Source organism: Somniosus microcephalus, chromosome 11, assembly GCF_052327205.1.
Source record: "Somniosus microcephalus isolate GS21.2 chromosome 11, FLI_Smic_1.0, whole genome shotgun sequence".
NCBI classification, from domain to species: domain Eukaryota; kingdom Metazoa; phylum Chordata; class Chondrichthyes; order Squaliformes; family Somniosidae; genus Somniosus; species Somniosus microcephalus.
In genome coordinates this window covers 86,409,670-86,426,340 of record NC_140997.1, presented here as the reverse complement: position 1 = coordinate 86,426,340, position 16,671 = coordinate 86,409,670, and the positions used below count along the sequence as shown (strand labels likewise).

The 16,671-nt window shown below is 45.6% G+C and overlaps 1 long non-coding RNA gene across 1 annotated transcript in view; it reads left to right on the top strand.

Annotated features, from left to right (window-relative positions):
* The window catches only part of LOC147110694 (uncharacterized), a 251,306-nt gene that overhangs the window by 146,497 nt on the left and 88,138 nt on the right, over positions 1 to 16,671 (top strand). Inside the window, exon 2 of the long non-coding RNA XR_015080101.1 lies at positions 15,968 to 16,152. This is a non-coding gene — a long non-coding RNA (uncharacterized LOC147110694). The remainder of the gene's footprint in view (positions 1 to 15,967; positions 16,153 to 16,671) is intronic.

Here is a 16,671-nt window from a genome sequence, read left to right as displayed (position 1 = left end):
GAAAGATGTCTGGATTTGGAACAAGAGCTGGCTAACGTCCAGCTGGGTATGGAGGAAATAGACGACCCTCTCACTGGTCTAGCTCAGGACGACACCGAATATTACGATGTCCTGTCCTGCCCAGCTTGTAACTTCGACTCCCAAAGTGCAGAAATCATGGAGGAGCACCAAAAGTCTACGGAACATCGGGAGAAGCTGGCTCTACGACGGAAACAGGAGGAAGAGAAGGAGGAACTGCGCATGCAGCTGGCAGCTGTGGCAGCTGACAATGGAGCCCAGAGAGTCTCCAAGAAGCAGAAAAGGAAAAGTAAAAACAGAAGATGACCCATCTGAACCATTATCACCTCTACCAGATCACACACGTGGTCCCTCCGAACGGAGCCAATTCAGTTCGGAAGTTCAAACTGTTGAATCCATGGAAGGACTATTGAATGAGTCACTCCAGCAACGTGAACCGACTACACCACAGAGATTGAATCTGTGAACTGTTTTCCGCAGAGACTGAATCTGTGATCTGTTTTGACATGAAGTTATCTATGTATCTATGTTATTCTGTTATGTAAACCTGAAGTTATATATGTATATATGTTATTACGTTATGTTAAATGGGGAGATGACTGTAAAGCTAGGAAGGGAGGAATGTTGTGTATGTAATATGTGTGTTACTTTGAACCTATGGACAGGACTGCACTACTTGTTGGGCGTAGTGATACGCAGTACCACTCCTGGCCATAGGGGTATAAATAGTACTGTGGGTACTGATCCCCCTCAGTTCCCGCCTGTGGGCATGAAGTAAAGACCTATGTATAGTCCCTACCTCCAACCAGTAAAGACCTGTTTGAGTTATACGTTTAAGTCTTTGTGTTAATTGTTCAATACAATACACATACTTAACAATTACCCCCCACCACCCCCCCAAATCCAGCCCAGGTAGACGGCATGCCGGAACCCCACGAGCCTTCGTCAACCACGCAGACACCAGCATTAACACCGGAGACTGCAACACCGCCGCCGCTGCTGCGCCGATCAGAAAGACTTACGAGGCCTCCGGACAGACTGACACACCCGAACTGGTAGTACACTTCACCCCGCCGGACTCAAATCTAAACAAGGGGTGAATGTGGTAAACCACTTTTATCGTTCACTACCGTTACACTATGGTTATCACTGTTATATCGTTACACTATGGTTATCACTGTTTACACTGTTGTATCACTACACGAGGTCGCCTCTTGCCACGCTGTTATACCTGGGCTGACCACTGCTGACTCCGCCCATAGCTCCGCCTACTTGCCCAGGTATAAAGGTGGTCGACTGGCTGGTATTCCTCCTTGTTGGATCCGATCACCCACGAGGGTGGGCTCTGTTATTTAGCCAATAAAAACCTATAGTTACTTTCTTAACTCGTCGCTTTTCATTGGATGAATTGATAGGTATATCAGAGAGTCAATCTAAGAGAGAGTCAATCCTGGGACGGTCAAGGAGTACTGAAGGGTTGAGGTAGGGATTTGGGAGGGCAGAGTACCCAATAGCGGGGAAATGAAAGGAGGCATGACAACAGGAGAGATGGGCCTAGGAAGGGTAGAGAGAAAAGAAGTAAAAAAGGGGCAGAAAAAAGTGGAAATAGAAGTGATGGGCTCGGGTCTGGAGTGGCAGCCAAAATGCACACGCGAATGGACACAGGGAAAACTCAATTTACATAGGCCTGGTTACATGGCAATTATATCCTGGGAATAGATAGGAGACTATAGGAGGGAGTCCAGAGTTAAAGTCAGAGGTCCCATGGTGGGATAAAGTTAACGTAGATCGGGTGGAATTGGCACGGAGCATTGACGAACTGTTGTCCAAGTCGGAGATAGGTGTAGCGGGTGAGTGAAATCCAGAAGCTATTTGAAGGGTAGAGTATCGGAGCATGGATGTATTTCCGTGGGAATGAAAATCCAGGAGATGTGCAGAATTGGTTGTGGGGCAGAAAGATGATGGCAAAGTTGGAGGTTACCATAAGATCCAGAAGTGGCAGAGGACTGTACTTCGGCCCAGGAGAGTAAAACGCTAGACAGGAACCAGACCGTAGCTGAAGCTGGAAAACCAGTAGAACCAGTCACAGGCTAAGCAGGAAACTGCTGCGGTGGGGGAAGGGCTGTAAACTGATCAAAGTTACTTTAAAATTGAAGCAACAGAGCAGCAGATCAGAAACACAGCAGATGAGTCTTACGGTGTTGTCCAGTGTAGTCTAGTGCAGAAGCGTAGTCTTAATGTCCAGAGAAGTCCAGGAATTGGGAAGCCAAATTTGAGAAGAGATCCAGGAGCTCAATGAAAAAAGCAGAGAGCAGGCATGGTTGGGGGGATGGGCAATGGCAGTCTGATTCAGCCTGACAGTTGCCAGGGTGAGGGATGGAGTTGGTGGCTAGGGAATGGAGTTTGTAGCGGTGATGTGCCAAATAACTGCCTGAATCCATGAGGTTAAAGCTTAAGACTAAAGGCTTTTATTAAGAAAGAACATGGCATCAAGTTAACACAGTCATCACCGAGCCAGCCCTTGGTAGAACATTCCAGAAGAGGGGCGGGGCTAGGGAGAGCATTAGTGGTTACACCAGTGGAACATTCCAGACATTAACAAGTACAACAACAACAACAACAATACAAATGCCAGAACACAGAGTTATTTCATCACAAGCGGGGACTGAAGACAATGGCTACGGTCTTCCCAATATTTAGTTGGAGGAAATTTCTGCACATCCAGTACTGGATGTCGGACAAGCAGTCTGACAGTGGAGGGGTCGAAAGAAGTGGTGGTGAGGTAGAGCTGGGTGTCGTCAGTGTACATGTGGAGAGTGACACCGTGTTTTTGGATGATGTCGCGGAAAGGCAGCATGTAGATGAGAAACAGGAGGGGGCCAAGGATCGATCCTTGGGGGACACCAGGGGTAATGATGCGGGAGCGGGAAGAGAAGCTGTTGCAGATGATTCTCTGGCTATGATTAGATAGATATGAGTGGAACCAGGCGAGTGTAGTCCCACCCATCTGGACGACGGTGGAGAGGTGTTGGAGGAGGGTGATGTGGTCAACTATGTCAAAGGCTGCAGACAAGTCAAGAAGGGATAGTTTACCTTTGTCACAGTCACAAAGGATGTCATTTGTGACTTTGATAAGAGCCGTTTTGGTAGTGTGGCAAGGGCAGAAACCTGATTGGAGGGATTCAAACATGGCGTTCCGGGAAAGATGGGCACGGATTTGAGAGGCGACAACACGTTCAAAGGACTTTGGAGAGGAAAGGGAGGTTGGAGATGGGGCGGTAGTTTGCAAGGACGGAGGGGCCAAGGGTAAAAGGTTGAAACCCTCATCCATGCCTTTGTCTAGGGTTGACTATTCCAACGCACTCCTGGCTGGCTTCCCACGTTCTACCCTCCATAAACTTGAGGTCATCCAAAACTCTGCTGCCCGTGTCTCACACCAAGTCCCATTCACCTGTCACCCCTGTGCTTGCTGACCTACATTGGCTCCCGGATTTTAAAATTCTCATCCTTGTTTTCCAATCCCTCCATGGCCTCACCCCTCCCTATCTCCGTAATCTCCTTCAGTCACACAACCCTCTGAGATATCTGCCTTCTTCTGACCTCTTGAACATCTGCAATTTTAATTGCTCCACCATTGGTGGCTGTGCCTTCAGCTGCCAAAGCTCTAAGCTCTGGAATTCCCTCCCTAAACCTCTCCGCCTCTCTACCTCTCTGTCCTCCTTTACGACACTCCTTAACGCCTACCTCTTTGATCAAGCTTTTGGTAATCCACCCTAATATCTCCTTATGTGGCTTAGTGTCAAATTTTACTTTATAACGATCCTGTGAAATGCCTTGGGACGTTGGAGGTTTGCTCGCGTGAGTTTTGGTTATGTCACTCTATGAAATTACAACTAAAACATTTAAGCAAGGTTAGGGACCCAGTAACACATCTATTAGAGTTTTATTCACAACTCCTTTATCATAGGTCAAGTTTGTGTGCTCATGGGCACTTTACCTGAACACCTAATAATTGGCTTTGTTCCACTGTGCCACTATTTCTTGTTTAAACTTCAAGGTGGGTGACCTAAGCTTTGATCTGAAACAACAATCAAGATATCTGAAGTTTCAAAAATGTTTACACTGCAACTTGGTAAATTCTGCAGAAATTACATTCCCTCTCATTCTGACACTGACAGTGGGCAATATTCCTCACCACTGGCATGTAGTCTGAAAATTTAAGCTTGGGTACCAACACTTAAACAGTTTCTGTTCCCTGCACAGACACTCTTTAATTTCAGGAACACAAAAAAATCCTCCTCTTCCCCCTAAAAATAGATTCGGTTTTATCTCCAGTGCAGACAGTTTTGGTAGATTCATCATAGAAAATTATGGGGTTTGGGTTTTGACACAAGGATCCTCACCTAATGAATGTGTGTCTGCAAGACTGACGGGGTGGCTAGGAGCACCTTCTGCAAATCACTTTAGTGGGAGCTGTTCTAGCTCAGCTACATTCCTGCAGGTAGGAATTAGAGAAGTGTGGCTTTGTAACCTGATGCAAAGGGAATTCTGTGTGAGTTTTCATTCAATGGCACTGCAATTTTATATTAGATACAGAGGGAATGTGTCCTTGTTCTTTTAAAAGAGAGAAAAAAAGCACACTGTATGAGAGTATGTTTCTGCATCAGTTGCCATGCCCTTGTTCGAATAAGCTGAAGTTTACTTGTTAAGCATCCTCTTGAAGATGGGTCAGTCAATATGAAGCAAGTTAGTGAAATCCTGGATAAGCCCTCAGGATCCATTTTGTGCCTTGTGTTTCTCCCTGAGGGATTATGTTGATTTAATGAGATTTTTTTCCCCCTCTGAGACTTTGATTTTGCTTTGTTCTGGTGAAGTGTTTAGATGATCGATTACAACCCAACAGCATAAAACATGTAATTCCACACAGAAAATCTGTTCAAAGCAGCAGCATTTCTGTCCCAACACAATTTATGCATTGAGAGGATTTGTGTTACACATTTGTTTTGTTGGTTTGCTTTGTTCTAAAGATTTTAACTTTGTTATTTGGAGGTTGTGTTTGTTCCATATTCATGCTTTATGGCACACATTGGGCACACATTTCTCCACGGGGCTGATGAAACCGTTCCAGTGCAGTGACACTGGAACCTCTGCTCTTTGGGCGCTGCAGTTATTGTGCTGCTTCTGGCTGATTTTGTGCTATAATGTAAGGTTAGCTATTTATAATATATATTTGCCACTCCTGCTGCACAGTGCATGCCGAGAGTCCCACAGGGTCAGGCCAGATTATCCAGTTCCAACAGCTCTTAAAAGACTGCTCTCTAGTCACCTTTAAAACTGTCCTATAACTGAGGGATGAAATGGGGGAAATGGCAGATAAGAGGCAAGAACTACCCCAATTGGATATCGCTTTGGAGGTTTTGTTGCAGAAGATTTGCAGAAAATGATTACTTGTTTTGAGAGGAATGATCCACACTGCAATAAAGAGCAGTATCAGAGCAAAATGAATGAAGGTGACAGAGCGAATGAATGCTGTCTCATTGTGTCCTGACCCTGGGAGCAGGTGAAGAAGAAATTTGATGGACTATGCATGATTGTCAAAGTAAGTGGGCTAACATTCGGCTTCATTTTACAAAGTCGTCTTAAAGTGTATCTTAACTGCACTTCATTCTAAACTTGATATAGCATCATAGAGGGAAAAGGAACTGCACTTTGCTAACTGTTTATCTTTCTAAATTCACAAGCATGCTTTTGTTGTTCCTGGGCATTGTGTAATGTTGCCATGTCAATATGTTGACCCATTAAATGTGCTAAGCATCAAGTATGATGCCAGTGCAAGGTACCAACATAAGTACATTTCATATATCATAAGAACATAAGAACATAAGAAGTAGGAGCAGGAGTAGGCCATACGGCCCCTCGGGCCTGCTCCGCCATTCAATAGGATCATGGCTGATCCAAATCTAGACTCACGTCCACTTCCCTGCCCTCTCCCCGTAACCCCTAATTCCCTTATCTGCTAGGAAACTGTCTATCTCCATTTTAAATTTATTTAATGTTGCAGCTTCTGCAGCTCTCTGGGGTAGCAAATTCCATAGATTTACTACCCTCTGAGTGAAGAAGTTTCACCTCATCTCAGTTTTGAAAGGGCAGCCCCTTATTCTTAGATTATGCCCCCTAGTTCTAGTCTCACCCGTCAGTGGAAACATCCTCACTGCATCCACCCGATCAAGCCCCCTCACAATCTTATATGTTTCGATAAGATCGCCTCTCATTCTTCTGAACTCCAATGAGTAGAGTCCCAACCTACTCAACCTTTCCTCATACGTCAACCCCCTCATCTCCGGAATCAACCGAGTGAACCTTCTTTGAACCGCCTCGAGAGCAAGTATATCTTTTCTTAAATATGGAAACCAAAACTGCACGCAACATTCCAGGTGTGGCCTCACCAATACCCTGTATAACTGCAGCAAGACTTCCCTGTTTTTATACTCCATCCCCCTTGCAATAAAAGCCAAGATTCCATTGGCCTTCCTGATCACCTGCTGTACCTGCATACTAACTTTTTGTGTTTCATGCACCAGGACCCCCAGATCCCTTTGTACTGTAGCACTTTGCAGTTTCTCTCCATTTAGATAATAACTTGCTCTTTGATTTTTTCTGCCAAAGTGCATAACCTCACACTTTCCAACATTATATTGCATCTGCCAAATCTCTGCCCACTCACTTAGCCTGTCTATATCCTTTTGCAGGTTTTTTATGTCCTCCTCACTCACTGCTTTCCTTTCCATCTTTGTATCATCGGCAAACTTGGATATGTTGCACTCGGTCCCTTCCTCCAAATCGTTAATATAGATTGTAAAGAGTTGGGGTCCCAGCACTGACCCCTGCGGAACACCACTAGTTACTGATTGCCAGCCCGAGAATGAACCATTTATCCCAACTCTTTGTTTTCTGTTAGATAGCCAATCTTCCACCCATGCCAGTATATTACCCCCAATCCCGTGATTTCTTATCTTGATCAGTAATCTTTTGTGTGGAACCTTGTCAAATACCTTTTGGAAGTCCAAATACACTACATCCACTGGTTCCCCTTTATCCACCCTGTATGTTACATCCTCAAAGAATTTGAGCAAATTTGTCAAACATGACTTCCCCTTCATAAAACCATGCTGACTCTGTCCTATTAAATTATGTTTCTCCAAATGCTCTGTTACTGTTTCCTTAATAATGGACTCCAACATTTTGCCAACCACAGATGTTAGGCTAACTGGTCTATAGTTTCCAGCTTTTTGTCTACTTCCCTTCTTAAATAAGGGTGTTACATTAGCAGTTTTCCAATCTGCCGGGACCTTTCCTGAGTCCAGGGAGTTCTGGAAAATAATCACCAATGCATCCACAATCCCTACCGCCACTTCTCTCAAGACCCTAGGATGTATGCCATCAGGTCCGGGGGATTTATCCGCCTTAAGTCCCATTATTTTACTGAGTACCATCTCCTTAGTGAATTTAATCGTGTTTAGCTCCTCCTGCCCCCATTGCCCCCTGTTTGTCCAGTGTTGGGATATTTTTAGTGCCCTCTACTGTAAAGACTGATACAAAATATTTGTTCAGCGTCTTTGCCATCTCCATGTTCCCCACCACTAGTTTCCCGGTCCCATCCTCTAAGGGACCAATGTTCACTTTAGCCACCCTTTTTCTTTTTATATAGCTGTAGAAACTCTTGCTATCTGTTTTTATATTTTTTGCTAGTTTACTTTCATATAATCTATCTTCCCTTTCTTAATTAATCTTTTAGTGATTGTTTGCTGGCTTTTAAATGCTTCCCAATCTTCTATCCTCCCACTAGATTTGGCTACTTTATATGCCCTTGTTTTCAGTCAGATACTATCCTTTATTACTTTACTAAGCCACGGATGGCTGTCTTTTCTTTTATTCCCCTTTTTCCTCAGTGGAATATATTTATCTTGAAAGATGTGAAATATCTCCTTGAATGTAGACCATTGCTCTTGTACCGTCTTACACTTTAATCTGTTTTCCCAGTCCACTTTAGTCAATTCTACTCTCATACCTTCATACTCCTTGCAAGAAAAGGTTATACATAACAAGAAGCAGCACATGCAGATGAGAGGAGTGTCACCAAAGGTGCAACATTTGTTTTCTTATGAAGAAATAGCCATTAAGATTTTGGGCATGGAGGCAACAGAGGGAATGGGAGGATGGTGATGTCAAAGATCTCCTCCATGCTTGTGGCTAATGTCATTTAAATTTCATCCTTACCTCCTTATTCACTCACTCACCCATTCACTCCCTCACGCACAGGCAGATGTTGCAACACTACAGCCTAATACACTACGATGTCTTGCCATGTGAAGCCATGTTACAAAGGCTGTCTCACGGCTAACATTCTAAAGTATGTTATTCTTCTGTTCTTCTAGGTGCCCAGCGGTGGAGGAGGAGAGTCCAATGTACAACATTAGCCAAGATCTCACAGCATCATGTGTAACCCATTCCTACAGTGGCAAACACCAGCACAGATATATCCACTGCTGAGGATGGGATCATTAGTGAATGGCAGATGAAGAGAAGAGCACAAGTGATGAGGAAGAAGTGGAGGTGGAATTGCAAGAGATGTAACCTGCTGGCCAGAGGATCAACTCAAGGGTTACTTCAGGCGGGAACAGTAGCATACTGGTTATGTTACTGGACTAGTAATCCAGAGGCCTGGATTAATGATCTAGAGACATGAGTTCAAATTTCACCATGGCAGCTGGGGAATTTAAATTCAGTTAAATAAATCTGGAATAAAAAGCTAGTATCAGTAATGGTGACCATGAAACTACCAGGTTGTCGTAAAAATCCATCTGGTTCACTAATGTCCTTTAGGGAAGGAAATCTGCCGTCCTTACCTGGTCTGACCTATATGTGACTCCAGACCCACAGCAATGTGGTTGACTCTTCACTGCCCTCTGAACCATCGGATCAAATCAAAGTCCTGCAGTCCTGCCACATCCAGTTGTGAGTGGTGGTGGACAATTAAACAGTTAACAGGAGGAGGAGGCTCCAAAAATATCCCCACCCTCAATGATGGTGGAGTCCAGCACGTGAGTGCAAAAGACAAGGCTGAAGCATTTGCAACTATCTTCAGCCAGAAGTGCCGAGTGGATGATCCATCTCGGCCTCCTCCTGAGGTCCCCAGCATCACAGATGCCAGTCTTCAGCCCATTCAATTCACTCCACGTGATGTCAAGAAACGGCTGAAGACACTGGATACTGCAAAGGCTATGGGCCCTGACAACATTCCGGCAATAGTACTGAAGACTTGTGCTCCAGAACTAGCTGTGCCCCTAGCCAAGCTGTTCCAGTACAGCTACAGCACTGGCATCTACCCGGCAATGTGGAAAATTGCCCAAGTATGTCCTGTCCACAAAAAGCAGGACAAATCCGACCCGGCCAATTACCGTCCCATCAGTCTACTCTCAATCATCAGCAAAGTGATGGAAGGTGTCGTCGACAGTGCTATCAAGCGGCACTTCCTCAGCAATAACCTGCTAACTGACGCCCAGTTTGGGTTCCGCCAGGGCCACTCAGCTCCTGACCTCATTACAGCCTTGGTCCAAATATGAACAAAAGAGCTGAACTCAAGAGGTGAGGTGAGAGTGACTGCCCTTGACATCAAGGCAGCATTTGATCGAGTGTGGCATCAAGGAGCCCTAGCAAAACTGAAGTCAATGGGAATCAAGGGGAAAACTCTCCATTGGTTGGAATCATACCTAGCACAAAGGAAGTTGGCTGTGGTTGTTGGAGGTCATTCATCTCAATCACATGACATCACTGCAGGAGTTCCTCAGGGCAGTGTCCTAGGCCCAACCATCTTCAGCTGTTTCATCAATGACCTTCCCTCCATCATAAGGTCAGAAGTGGGGATGTTCGCTGATGATTGCACACTGTTCAGCACCATTCGAGACTCGTCAGATACTGACGCAGTCCGTGTCCATATGCAGCAAGACCTGGACAACATTCAGACTTGGGCTGACAAGTGGCAAGTAACATTCGCACCACACAAGTGCCAGGCAATGACCAGCTCCAACAAGCGAGACTCTAACCATCTCCCCTTGACATTCAATGGCATTACCATCGCTGAATCCCCCACTATCAACATCCTGGGGGTTACCATTGATCAGAAACTGAACTGGGCCAGCCATATAAATACTGTGGCTACAAGAGCAGGCCAGAGGCTGGGAATTCTGCAGCGAGTGCCTCACCTCCTGACTCCCCAAAGCCTTTCCACCATCTACAAGGCACAAGTCAGGAGTGTGATGGAATACTCTCCACTTGCCTGGATGAGTGCAGCTCCAACAACACTCAAGAAGATCGACACCATTCAAGATAAAGCAGCCCGCTTGATTGGCACTCCATCCACCACCTTCAACATTCACTCCCTCCACCACCGGCGCACTGTGGCTGCAGTGTGTACCATCTACAAGATGCACTGCAGCAACTCGCCAAAGCTCCTTCAACAGCACCTTCCAAACCCGCGACCTCTACCACTTAGAAGGACAAGGGCAGCAGACGCATGGGAACATCACCACCTACAAGTTCACCTCCAAGCCACACACCACCCTGACTTGGACCTGTTTTGCTGTTCCTTCACTGTTGCTGGGCCAAAATCCTGGAACTCCCTTCCTAACAGCATTGTGGGTGTACCTACACCATATGGACTGCAGCGGTTCAAGAAGGCGGCTCACCTCCATCTTCTCAAGGGCAATTAGGGATGGGCACTAAATGCAGGCCTAGCCAGCGACGCCCACATCCCATCAATGAATAATTTTTTTTTTTTTTTAATGGCCTAGCAAGCCACTCAGTTTTAAACCAATACGAAAAACAATAATAAGAATATTATGGACCACCCGGCATCAACCTTGGCACCGGCTTCAGACCCTGCAAAGTCCTCACTAACAACTGGGGACTTGTGCCAGAATTGGGAGAGCTGTCCCACAGACTAGTCAAGCAACAGCCTGACAGTCATACTCACAGAATCATACCTTTCAGCCAATGTCTCAGACACCTCCATCGCCATCCCTGTCCTGTACCTCCGGCAGTACAGACCCACCAGAGATGGCAGAACTGTGATATACAGTTGTGAGGGAGTGGTCCTGGGAGTCCTCAACAATGATTGCGGACCCCGTGAAGTCTCATGGCTTCAGGTCAAGCATGGGCAAGGAAACCTCCTGCTGATTACCACCTGCCGCCCTCCCTCAGCTGATGAATCAGTACTCCTCCATATTGAACACCACTTGGAAGAAGCATTGAGAGTAGCAAGGGCACAGAATGTATTTTGGGTGGGGGACTTCAATGTCCATCACCAAGAGTAGCTCAGTAGCACCTCTACTGACTGAACTGGCCGATCCCTGAAGGACATAGCTGCCAGACTGGGCCTGCGGCAGGTGGTGAGAGAACCAACACGAGGGAAAAACCTACTTGACCTCATCCTCACCAGTCTACCTGTCGCAGATGCATCTGTCCATGACAGTATTGGTAGCAGTGACTACAGCACAGGCCTTGTGGAGATGAAGTCCTGTCTTCACACTGAGGACACCCTCCATTGTGTTGTGTGGCACTACCACCGTGCTAAATGGGATAGATTCAGAACAGATTTAGTAGCTCAAAACTGGGCATCCATGAGGCGCTGTGGGCCATCAGCAGCAGCAGAATTGCATTCCACCACAATCTGTAACCTCATGGCCCGGCATATCCCTCACCCAACCATTACCATCAAGCCAGGGGACCAACCCTGGTTCAATGAGGAGTGTAGAACAGCATGCCAGGAGCAGGATCAGGACCAGGTGTACCTAAAAATGACGTGCCAACCTGGGGAAGCTGCAACACAGGACTACATGCATGCTAAACAACGGAAGCAGCATGCTATAGACAGAGCTAAGTGACCCCACAATCAACGGATCAGATCAGATCAAAGCTCTACAGTCCAACCACATCCAGTCGTGAATGGTGGTGGACAATTAAACAACTATCGGAAGGAGGAGGCTCCATAAGTATCCCCATCCTCAATGATGGTGGAGCCCAGCACGCGAGTGCCAAAGACAAGGCTGAAGCGTTTGCCATCATCTTCAGCCTGAAGTGCCGAGTGGATGACCCATATCGGTCTCCTCCTGAGGTCCCCACCATCACAGAAGCCAGTCAGATATCAAGAAATGGCTGAGCTCACTAGATACAGCAAAGGCTATGAGCCCCGACAACATCCCGACTGTCGTGCTGAAGACTTGAGCTCCAGAACTAGCCGCGCCTCTAGCCAAGCTGTTCCAGTACAGCTACAACACGGGCATCTACCCAACAATGTGGAAAACTGCCCAGGTATGTTCTGTCCACAAAAAGCAGGACAAATCCAATCCGGTCAATTACTACCCTATAGCCTACTCTCAATCATCAGCAAAGTGATGGAAGATGTCGCCGACAATGCTATCAAGTGGCACTTTCTCACCAATAACCTGCTCACCGATGCTCACTTTGGGTTCCGCCAGGACCACTCGGCACCAGACCTCATTACAGCCTTGGTCCACACATGGACAAAAGAGCTGAATTCCAGAGATGAGGTGAGAGTGACTGCCCTTGACATCAAGGCAGCATTTGACCGAGTGTGTCATCAAGGAGCCCTAGTAAAATTGAAGTCAATGGGAATCAGGAGGAAAACTCCCCACTGGCTGGAGTCATACCTAGCACAAAGGAAGATGGTTGTGGTTGTTGGAGGTCAATCATCTCAGCCCCAGGACATCGCTGCAGGAGTTCCTCAGGGCAGTGTCCTAGGCCCAACCATCTTCAGCTGCTTCATCAATGACCTTCCCTCCATCATAAGGTCAGAAGTGGGGATGTTCGCTGATGATTGCACAGTGTTCAGTTCCATTTGCAACTCCTCAGATAATGAAGCAGTCCGTGCCCGTATGCAGCAAAATCTGGATGACATTCAGGCTTGGGCTGATAAGTGGCAAGTAACATTCGCGCCACATAAGTGCCAGTCAATGACTATCTCCAACAAGCGAGAGTCTAACCACCATTCCTTGACATTGAATGGCATTACCATTGCCGAATCCCCCACCATCAACATCCTGGGGGTCACCATTGACCAGAAACTTAACTGGACCAACCACATAAATACTGTGGAAACAAGAGCAGGTCAGAGGCTGGGTATTCTGTGGCGAGTGTCTCACCTCCTGACTCCCCAAAGCCTTTCCACCATCTGCAAGGCACAAATCAAGAGTGTGATGGAATACTGTCCACTTGCTTGGATGAGTGCAGCTCCAACAACACTCAAGAAGCTCAACACCATCCAGGGCAAAGCAGCCCGGTTCATTGGCACCCCATCCACACCTTAAACATTCACTCCCTCCACCACCGGCATACTGTGGCAGCAGTGTGTACCATCTACAAGATGCACTGCAGCAACTTGCTAAGGCTTCTTCGGCAGCACCTCCAAAACTCACAGCCTCTACCACCACAAGGGCAACAGGCATATGGGAACACCATCAGCTGCAAGTTCCCCTCCAAGTTACACACCATCCTGACTTGGAAATATATCACCATTCCTGCATCGTCGCTAGGTCAAAACCCTGGAACTCCCTACATAACAGCACTGTGGGTGTACCTTCCCCATACAGACTGCAGCGGTTCAAGAAGGTGGCTTACCACCATCTTCTCAAGGGCAATTAGGGATGGGCAATAAATGCTCGCCTTGCCAGCGACGCCCATATCCCAAGAATGAATTTTAAAAAAGTTGCTGAGCACAAGGGTTCAGATTTCAAGCGTCTACCTAGAAGCACACTTTGGTAGTTCAACATCAGCACATCATGGAATCATTTTAGAGTGTGTAACTAGCCTTAACAGTTGGAGACCATCACAAGATAGTTACAGACCAATAAGGCCTTTTGGCCCATCTAATTTCAGCCATCCAGAAAGGTCCTAAAGTCTCTCAAATGATTCCAGGGTTTTCACCTCTACTATTCTATCTGGAAATCTATTCGGTTCATTGATCATGCTTTGTGTGAAAAAGAATTTCCTGGTATAAGTCCTAAATTTACCTTTTATCAGACTGAGTCTGTGTCCCTTTGCCCTACTCTCACAATTTAATTTATATGTAATATTCTGGAATTACCTTTTCCATTCCTTTAACTATCTTATATACCTCTCTAAGATTACCTCATAGATGCCCCTTTTTCAGGTCCAAGTGCCTTCAATCTTTCCTCATAACTCAGACTTTTTAAACCAGGGATCAAGCTTCTCGCTCTTCTCTACACAGCCTGCCTTGTGTCTCTGCAACCATGGAGGAATCCACAGTCTTCATCTGTACAGTGCTGCGTGACTGCCTGTCTGAGCTGCATCCCGTCAGGGAGAATATGGGCAACTTCAGGCCCCTCTGCAGCAGAGCCCCCATTAGTCGAGGTTGTAAGATGAGGTACAGCTACCATTCCAAATGCTATGACTGGGGCTCTTCGCCTACCTCATTGACGTCCAGCGGTCTGTTCTCACTCTCACTCTAGCTGTGCTGAGGGAGTGACCAGCAGCAGGGGAATGCTAGGAATTGGCATGGATGATGGATGATGGAGATGTATCACAGCATGATGCCATATCCAAAACTCCCAGCCACGCCAATCAAATAACTTGTGATGTATCATATGGCATCCAGGTCCAATCAGCCACCATATCTATTTCCTGGTGCATGTAGTTGCAGGGCCATCTACTGACCCAACTCGAGACCATATCTATCCCAATAGGCAAACACTTGACACCCAGCAGCCATCCATCTGACCTCCTCCTCCCATTGGGGAAACATTTAGAAGGAGCACATGATTAACAAGTAGAACACACACACATTGTTACAAATGTAAAACACCCAGACAAAAGAACACTAAATACACCTGCATCGCGCACTGTAAGGATTAATGGAAGTTGGCTTGATTGACACTGGCATATCTCACCCTGTTCTGTCTATGCTGCTGCACCCTAGTGAAAAAGCAGACACAGTTCTCCAGACTTATATCTGTACAATAAGTTTAATTTTCCTTTGAGCATTGCTCCAAATTAGCACCCTACTTTAAACAAATATGCATGGTACCCTGGCAAGTTTGTCCAAATCTGTCAGGTAAATATTACCACTTCTGTAAGTAATGTAATTACTTCTGTGGAGTATGGAGTGGGCATGGGAGGGAGAAATGTGATTGGGATGTGGGGCAGAGCGGATTGCATCTCTGGACAGTGCATTCAGATGAACTGCATTGTTCCATGTACCAATGTTTAATGCTCTACCAATTGGAATTGTTGTTTTTGCAAAGACAATGATATTCTCAACAAAGCTGAACATACATTCTCAACTAGTGAAGTTTCCATAGCAACAAAGAGACCCAGTGCTTTAGAACGCTATTAAATTATGACTCTCACTCAGAGTGCTGGCGTGAAAACTGTGTAAGTTACAGTGGTGCAATAGGGTCTGCTTCTCTAGGCAGATTAGGCAGAGGCGATTTGCCTTACTTTACAAACATGTGCTACAACTTACCTGGGAGTAATTTGTGGAGTAAAGCAGAAGCTGCAGTGACATTTTTCAACTTGCTATGAACCAAAAGACTATTTTTCCTCAATTTTCTCCTCCATACGCAAAAGGCTTAGTATAGGCCTGCTAGCATGGCGATAAGGACCTCTCCTATCAAAAAATTACAATCTGAGGTATATGATAAACTCTTCAATGTTTTATTGTTTTAATAACAAACAGCATATAAATGGAACCTCCCAAACATACAAGCAATCTTATGACCAAGTAACATGTTAGAAACTTAAACTACTTTGTGGAATGAATATGTGTAGCTCTTCTTCTCATAGTAATGATGCAAAAACAAGCTGTTTATTTCCTGTGCATTAAGGTGGAAATACATTTTTGGTCTTTCCTTAGGTCTTTAGACAGAAAGTTGCAGCGGCCTCTGCTGGCAAAGTCTCGAACCCTACCCAGCATTCCTCAGTCACCTACCAATACAAGGGCCTCCAAAGAATTGATACCTGATAGCGATGATGGCAGAAGCCAAAGGAAATTGCTGCTCACAAAAGAAACACATAAGGGATGTACTGCGCCATCATTTGGTGAGTTTAAAGTTAGGTTGTATTTAAATAGTCTGCACATCTGTCATGAAGTAACTTTACAATGTAACATTATAAAATACAACTTTTTAAAAAAGTAACCAGTGAGTTAATTCACCACAGAATTTCTTGTTTAGTCAAGGACTATACAGGGTGAATGTGTTTTCATTTTATTCATGTCTGCAGTGCTCCACATGAAAAGTCTTCCTGGATGTTTTTAAAATTTGTTTTCACTGCTCTTTTAAAAGTTGAGAATTCTGGTTGATGGCCAAAGCTCATAGCGCAGAACAGCATCAAGGTTGAAAAGAGTAGCGCGAAAGTTGAGATAAATCAGAAAGTAGTGATTTAGTTGATGTTACACTACCTTTATAAACCTATAGATAGGAATATAGGAAACATAGGAACAGGATTAGCCCATTCAGCCCCTCGAGCCTGTGCTACTATTCAATTAGATGATGGCTGATCTGTACCTCAACTCCAATTACCCGCCTTTGCTCCTTATCCCTTGATACCCTTAACCAA